Source organism: Dromiciops gliroides, chromosome 2 (genome assembly GCF_019393635.1).
Source record: "Dromiciops gliroides isolate mDroGli1 chromosome 2, mDroGli1.pri, whole genome shotgun sequence".
In the NCBI taxonomy this organism is placed as follows: domain Eukaryota; kingdom Metazoa; phylum Chordata; class Mammalia; order Microbiotheria; family Microbiotheriidae; genus Dromiciops; species Dromiciops gliroides.
Window position 1 is genome coordinate 334514526 of NC_057862.1, and position 5196 is coordinate 334519721.

Here is a 5196-nt window from a genome sequence, read left to right on the forward strand (position 1 = left end):
GGTCCTACCTCTGATAGTGAACTTTGATGAAAATAAGAAATCATTATTAAAAGGAATAAAAGTTCCATGAAGTTCTAAGCACTTCCAATCAAATGAGATAATATATGTAAAGAATTTTAGAAATCTTAAAGTATTATATAAATATTTACTATTAATATTATTTCTAAGTGACAGCTATTACTTCTAAAATACAGATCTGCATCTTTGCTTGACTCAACTCCATGTACAAGATACGACACCCGACTGAGGTGTGTCTGTTAAGTTACAGACACACTTGAGAACACAAATCCTTATTGCAGTGTGATATATGAGGAGTTCCAGATTTGGATTCATGGGGCATTTGTTCAAATCTTGATTCTATCAATCACTGCTTATATAAATTTGAGCTAGTCACTTAACCCCTCTGAGCCTCAGTTTTCTCATCTTTAAAATGTGGTGGTTTAACTAGATGACCTTTAAAATAACTTTCAGATTTAAATCAATGATCCTGTTGCCTTAAATTTTGCAGTTTGTTTAATGGTGAAGGAGCTTAGGCTGACCAGCCCGCTATTCTGAGAATGTTATCCTGTATTCTATTATATTCAGAACCCTCAGAGTGTTCTTAGCTGGAGATATAGGAGGAAAGAAGTGCACTACTCTTAGCAATATTACATCACTGTTGGTTTTGAGCTCCAAACCTTACTGCATCAATTTGCATTCTGAAGGTTATCTTCACACACAGAAGGGCTGCAAATGGAAGATTTTCTTTTTTTTCTTTTTTTAAAGATTACCTTCTAGAGGTCACAATATTATAAGAAATTCTTTAATTTTTTGGCAACTAGTTTTGCCTTAAAGTTTTGTTTTCCCTGTTCATGGGTTTCTGAATTCCTTTAGAAAGTACCCTTAATTTTTCCTTGAAAATGATCTAATCAAATGTAAGAAGCTATATTGGACTGCTTCCAAAGATGTTGTATTCATGCAAAACTGATTACAGCAAGGACTTATTAGTTCTATAAGAGGAAAGACATCATTCCCTTAGTTCCCTGACACATACAGCTACAATAGCAAAAATAAAAGGATTAAACCACACCAAATTTTCAGAGCTCAGTGTGATATAGTCAGTCCTAGACTTTAGAAAGATCACTTTGACAGCTGATGGGAGGATAGCTGAGAGTACGAAAATACTTAAGGAAGGGAGAACAGCCAACAGACTATTACAATATTCCAGGCATGAGGTGATGAGGGATTGATCCAGGATGGTAGCAGTGTCAGAGGAGAGAATGATATGTACATGAGAGATGTTACAAAGGTAACATTGACAGGACTTTGCAACAAATTGGATATGGGGTAGCAACTAAGAAAGAAGGTTTTGAGGCTGATACCTAGTTTGTGAACCTGGGTGACTGAGGGGATGGTGACTCCTTCAACAATAATAGGGTTTTGAGACACTGGTGCTTCACTTCTTACTTTTAATTTAAAAAAATTCTAAACTTAATAATCAACAAAAACAGAGCAAAATAAAACCAAAAAAATCATACATTTCCCCCTTCTGAGATCTTTTTCTCATGGCCTGATATGTACCAGCATTTCCTTCATCCTATAATTGGCAGTTGACTGTTTTAACTCAAGTATTGGACTCTTCATTTAATAATCAGGATGAGTATAATCTTATTAGATTCAAGTTTATCAAGATCTCTGTTGATATCTGTTATAGCTGCCCCTTCTACTTTCATATATTCTACAAACTTGACATATGAGGCATCTATACAGTCATCCCATTTATTTATTATTATTTTAAGTGAATAAAATGTAACTGAAAAGAAAGCCCCGAGGCACTCTATTAGAGAAATTTCTCCAGGCTAGCATCTTTCCATTAAGCACCATTCTTTGTGTCCTTTAATTCAGCCATTTTGAAACACAATAAACTGTGCTATCACCAAGATGTCATATCTTCATCTTGGCCAGAGTCTATTAAGAGATTGAGATAAATACTTTGCAGATATCCATGTATACTATGAATGAGGCACATTCTACATTTACCAGTTGTGTAATCCTGTCCAAAAATGTAGATTACTTTAATAGTACTTGTTTTGACAAGCCTGTGTTGGCTTGAGGTAATCACTATTTTCTAAACAAAGTACTCAGAACATTTACCTTCAATAATGCATTCTGGAATTTTGCCAGGAATTGAAGTCAAAATCACTGACCAATAGGTCAAAGAATCTACCTTCATCCGCTTTTTTGAAAATCAGGATATTTTCCATCTCTGATTTTGGAGGACTCTCCCATTCTCCAGGATTCTTCAGAGATTACCAATAGCAACTTAAAAATCATATCCACAATTTTTTTCCATTTTTACTTGCCTTCTTATTATGCCTAACCTGCAAATCTTTAGGCAGATGAAACCTGTGACAGATGGGCTTCAGAAAACAGACTTTCTATAATGAATTTTAAAAGATCATGATAGACAAATTTAAAGAGGTCTTGAAAATCAACTTGTATTTTTTAGGTTCCTTATAAAACAGTAAGTTTTCCCCCAAAAAAATTCTTCTCTCCATTCGCATGAAGTATAGCACGCTTTTGGTCAAGAATACAATTGTTGACAGAAAGATGGATGTAGGTGAGTCTAGGAACATGTGCATTGTCCCCAAATATGCAGCATAAATACTAAAGCAATGAACAGAAGATTCGTTACCAATACTGAAACAGGACCAGCTTTGAGCCCAGGGGAATCTTCAGTGTAGAATCTCCACATCCCCCTGTGGCTACTGAAGTAGTATGGTTTGCACTCCTTGTCCCACAGCTGGCACTTTTCCTTTGTCTTCTTGGCAACCACAGCTTTGCTACAAGACCAGCCAAAGGTGCCCACATTGATATCACTGGGAGTAGGCCTGGCATCATTGGAATTGAGAAGGTAGAAGACTTAGTTCCAGATTTTCCAGCAGCTTCTTTCCCAAAGGTAATGTAAGTAAAAGTAATTTTTTTAAATTTTAAAATTTTACATAACTGTAACATTGTTATTGTCACTTCCTTGGGAAATAATTTATCCAGACCCAGTTCTTTCTTTCTTACTGTATTAGCAATCTTGTTGTCATTTCTAATTTTTTCCACATTCTGGTCCCTGGTGAAAAACATTAATATAAGTACATTGAAAAGAGGCCTAGAGAAAATTTTTAAAGTATTTCAGGTGTAAATATATATACACAGATGTATGTACAGAAAATGCATAGAGAAAATCCCATGGGTACAAAACTAATGTGCTTTAAAATAAAATACCATTTGCCCTTCTGAGAGTAAAGACACATTTCAAATGTAATTTGATAAAATGGATTTTGAATCTGGAATCAAACAGCCTGCAGTGATTGGAATCCCAAAAAGGTGACCTTCAACCCTAGTTATCATAGTCAGCAGCTCAATTTCCTCAATATCCTAAAGAGGTATTAACAGTTGAAAATGTGTCCTGAAATATGATACCAGCTGCCAGTTAATGATTTAATTCCCTTTGTAATCATGAAATCACTCTATATTCTTAAGCATTTGAAATGTATTTTCAAAACAAAAGTTTATTCTGAACTCAGGAAAATGAGTCTTCTTAACTTCTGGCCTGGCACTCTATCCATTGTGCCACCTAGTTGCCTCAGTTTTTGTTTTTATTTTTATTTAAATTATATTTTTCTCTGTCAATAAAAGTCTATTTCCCACCACCACCACCACTATTAAGAAAGCAAGAGAAACAAAATCCCTGTTACAAATATAGCACTGCATTTTGAGAACAAATTAAGAACCATTTTTAAGAGGACTGGGAAGAAAGCTGACATTTATTTGGTACTTTAAGGTTTACAAAGCATTTTCTAGGGGCAGCTAGGTGGCTCATTGGATAAAGCACCAGCCCTGGATTTAGGAGGATCTGAGTTCAAATCTTACCTCAGACACTTGACACTAGCTGTATGACCCTGGGCAAGTCACTTAACCCCAACTGTCCTGCAAAAAATAAAGAAATAAAGAAATAAAACAAAAAGCATTTTCTACACATTTCTTACCTGATGCTCACAATAACCCTGTAAGATAAGTTCTCTACCTTATTATTATTATCCCATTTTACAGATGAGAAAACTGCAGATCAAAGAGGTTAAGTGACTTTCCCTGAGTCACACAGCTAGTAAGTGTCTGAGAGAGGATCCAAACTCATATCCTCCTGGTCCCAAATCTAACACTACCATCCAGCTTCCCCCAAAGCAATTGAGAATCTGCCTCAATTAATCAAATTCATTTAAGCCTCAATTGTAAGTGGTCTTTCCTATCCACTCTGAATATCACATTTAGAACTATACAGTACTTATAGACTGTACATTTTAGCAATGTGTTACTTTGCATCATTCAGTAACTGTTTCATATGTGTCAGTCTTGTATCTCTGGATCTGTTTTTAAGCTTCTTAAAATCAGAGACCATACCTTGCCATTTTTTCTGTATTCCCCAAGCTACCTATCTTCTTACAGACTGAGTGCTCGGTAGTAGGGCACTGCACTATCAATTTATAAGATCCCATCCAGCTCTGACATCCTAAACAATCTATGACTACTTAGGGTGTTAAAATCCCTTTACTAGTGAGTCAGGATTAAAATCCAGGACACCTGATAGGTTAGCATTTCTGACCTCTGTGATCCACTGCCTCTTTCCAAATGCACAAAGAAATTCATCACTTATATCTGGCCTTTACATTTGCTAGAAGGAACATTATCAAACTTCTTTAACCATGAAATATGCTGTTAGTTTGGCCACTGATTTCTAAAGGTTAAACTAAGTAACAGAGGAGTTTTTGTTATTTTTAAGTTACTTTGGCTATTTAAAAAAACCTGATTATCCCATGGAGTTTTCTTTCAAAGAGTTTATATCATTTACATAAATGAAATGAAGTTGACATATATCAAAGATGAATAAAATAACTGCTTATGCCATCATTAAAACTGAAACTTTTTTTAATTCTGGAGAACAGAAGACAGTACATAAGCTGTTGGTGAGAAGGATGAGGTCAGGGGGGTCCTTATGTTTCAGAATCTTCTATACAGAAAATTTCTTACACCCTTCTTTCAACCCCAAAGTCATTTTCCTGTATTAATTATTGGTATAATTTTCTGTTGCGAGACATTGGAAATACACTGACAGAATTTAAATAGGCCCTTCCCTCAAGAAACGTTATTCTATATGGGAATATAACA

The 5196-nt window shown here is 35.2% G+C and overlaps 1 pseudogene; it reads right to left on the bottom strand.

The window, feature by feature from the left end:
- Positions 1-2605: 2605 nt before the first annotated feature.
- LOC122738832 lies at positions 2606-4429 on the bottom strand (annotated as a pseudogene).
- Positions 4430-5196: the final 767 nt, after the last annotated feature.